Source organism: Petaurus breviceps, unplaced genomic scaffold, assembly GCF_028583685.1.
Source record: "Petaurus breviceps papuanus isolate PSGF00001 unplaced genomic scaffold, PetGlider_PUasm1.0 90333, whole genome shotgun sequence".
NCBI lineage: Eukaryota > Metazoa > Chordata > Mammalia > Diprotodontia > Petauridae > Petaurus > Petaurus breviceps.
The window spans coordinates 819699-822894 of NW_027187220.1; positions in this window are offsets into that span (position 1 = coordinate 819699).

A 3196-nucleotide genomic window follows, 5' to 3' on the forward strand; every position below is an offset into this window, starting at 1 on the left:
AAATGTTTTAGACCCAGAGGGCAAAGTGGAAACAGAAAAACTCAATTACTTACCTCTGGATAAATACCCCAAAATAAAAACTTCCACTGACATTACAGCTAAATCTCAAACCTCTAGGGCAAAGAAAAAAACACTACAAGCAGCCAGAAAGATTTTCTGTACTCAGCCATGGTCTGTACCACACTTGATTTCATGACCTCTATAATTACAAAGGGGTAAAGAGCTTGAAGTGAAATTCCAGAAAGTAAAAGATAGAGACTTAAGACCTAAAATAACACCTAAAAAAACAGAGGAGAGTCCTTCAGGGTCAAATAAGGACTTCCAAGAAATCCTGTTGAGAAGACTAGAGCTGAGTGGAAATTTTGATGTGCAAACACAGGAATCAAGAGAAATATAAAAGGGGAAACATGAATGGAAAATGATAAGGACTGAGGAGGAATAAACTGTTTACAGTCAAATAAGAGGAGATGATGCACATGTCCCCTCTGAAGTCTATTCTCATCAAAGGGAACATAATTAGGCAGAGAGCCCACAAGTGGTTTTGTTACCCTTTCATAATTTTCAAAGAACGGAAAGGGAAATGAATACCAGAGGGGAAAGGAAAGAGGAAGGCAGGAGAAATACTCTTACATAATCTGGGCAAGTGGACAATTAGAAGACTATGGAAAGAAGGAGGAAAGAGTGGACTTGAACATCACTCTTATCTGAACTGCTCAGAGAAGCAGCGAATGCAGGTACAGAGTCAAGTACAGAAATATATTTCGCTCAATAGGGAAACAGGAGGTAAAGGGGAAAAGGGGGGATCATTACCAGATTTGTTGTTTAGTTGTTTCAGTCATGGCTGACACTTTGTGACCCCATTTGGGGGTTTCTTTTTTATTAATTTATTTTAAACTTAAATACACAATAGTAAAAGAAAAAAAAAAGCATTGCCTTGTGTGCAGCAGAATATAAGAGAGGATTCAAAATACAAGGAGATAAATTTCCATTTCAAGAAAGCTGTATGATGAATACTGCACGTTTTGTTCGAGCTGCCCCTCCTTTCTTTGCTTCCTTGCAAGTCTTTTGTTCTGTGCTGTGCACTTTTTCCTTTGTTCTGTTTTTGCCTCCTTCCTCCTTCTCCAGAAGGCTACAATTAATTGGGGATATATAGATAGATATAGATCTCTACATACACACACATGTAGAGACACACACACTTCTACATACTATACATAGTTATCTATAATCACACACACATTCATATACATCTATGTAAGATTGTACCATGCTTTTTTATGCTGTGTCTCTGAGGCTGCATAACCCCTTCCTTCATAAATCCCAGTCTTTTCCTATCTTCCTAAGTCCACTGACCACAGCAATGCTCCAACCTTATACTGCCAAGTTATTTTTTGTTTTTGTTTTATTGTTGTTGTCTTTTTTGGAGGGGGGGGGGGAGGAAGGCAAGTCAATTGGGGTTAAGTGACTTGCCCAAGGTCACACAGCTAGTAAGTGTTAAATGTCTGAGATGGGATTTGAACTCAGGTCCTCCTGACTTCAGGGCTGGTGCTTTATTCACTGCACCATCTAGCTGGCCCTGTAAAGTTATTTTAAATAGGCTAAAACAATATTGATTAATGTGGCAGCCATATGTGTAGTTTTCCCATTTTTCTCTTTTGATTAAATCTATTTTAACTTTGTCTATGATCATGATTCCTACCCCTGCTTTTTTCCCCAATCAATTCTCCTCCTGATCTTTATTTTATGTTTGTGTCTCTCTTATCTCCTATCCCTCCTGACTCCTCTACTTTGCCCTCCTCTTACTTAACCTACTCCCCCAAAGGCCCCTCCCTAATCCCCACCCCCCCTTTCCCCTTACCCTTTTGTTTTTATCTGAATTTAGAAGACTTTCATAGGCTTCCAAATATACGTTATTTCCTCTTTATCCGATTTCTATTAATCTAGACACCCTTCTATACGTCCCCTTATCCTATTCCCTCACCGTCTTATTCTTTACAAATTTGGAAGGCTTTTGTTCCCTTTGAAATGTATATATTGTTCTCTCTTTAACTTAAATCTGATGTGAGTAGGGTCCCCTCTAAGATCCCTCCTTCTTCCCCTCCCCACTCCCTATACCGTTGGCTTTCTATTTCTTTCTGAATTTAAAAGACATTTATACGTTTCTAGACAATAATGCACTGTTCCCTCTTTAACCCGTTCCCAATGAGAGCAGGGTTCCAGAACTACCAGCCTTCCTCCCCCATCTAATTTCTCTGTGTTAGTTCTTCCTCTTGTGAACAGTGACTTTTTAGAATCACATCATACTCAGGCCTACCCCAATCTTTCTTTCAAACTACCCAATTACTAATAACAATCTTACACATAGGTCTGACATTTCCTCATATAAAAAGTAAACAGTCTGTCCTTACTGAGTTCCTTGCCTTTGGTGTGTCCCTTATATTTCTCTTGGATCTTGAGTTTGTTAAGGTGACCCAGGTGAGGAGGGAGCTTTAGAGCTGTGCTCATCCACAATCAGTCTGCCACAATGGCTCTGAAAGAGAGCTATTAGCAAAGAAGGCGAAGACCAAAAGGCTCACTTTGAGGAGGTATGGAGAGTAAGACGGATTTGGCTGTGACTTGGATTGAGTGGCTGAGATTTGCCAAATGACCACTATCTGTAACACTCAAAGTGTGGCCTGCATGCAGATGGAAGCACACTATTTGCTCTCCTTTTCTGTTGTTTTGTTTCTTCTTTCTCATGGTTCCTCCCATTCTAATTCTTCTTTATATCATCACTAAAATGAAAGTATGTTTAATATGAATGTATAAGTACAGCCTATATCAAATTGCATGCCATCTTGGGGAGGGGGAAGGAGAGTGAGGAGAAGAAAATTTAAAGCTTAAAATCTTATGGAAGTGAATGTTGAAAACTAAAAATAAATGATTAATTAATTATTTAAAAAAAAGAAACAAAATCTGAAGAAAGGTTTTAAGAAGACAAAGGCTAAGTAGATGTTGGTGTGGGGAAAGCTGGGCTCTGTATGAAGTTCTGTAGGGTTGAATAATATCAAACAGAGGAGGGAGGGAGCAAAAGCTACTGGGAACCTGGAGTCACGAATCAGACATGGGACTCTCTTAAAAGGAAGGAAGCAACTGCTGATTCCCAGATCACAGCTTATAGATAACATAGGAATGAAAGAATGACAAACGTCCGGCC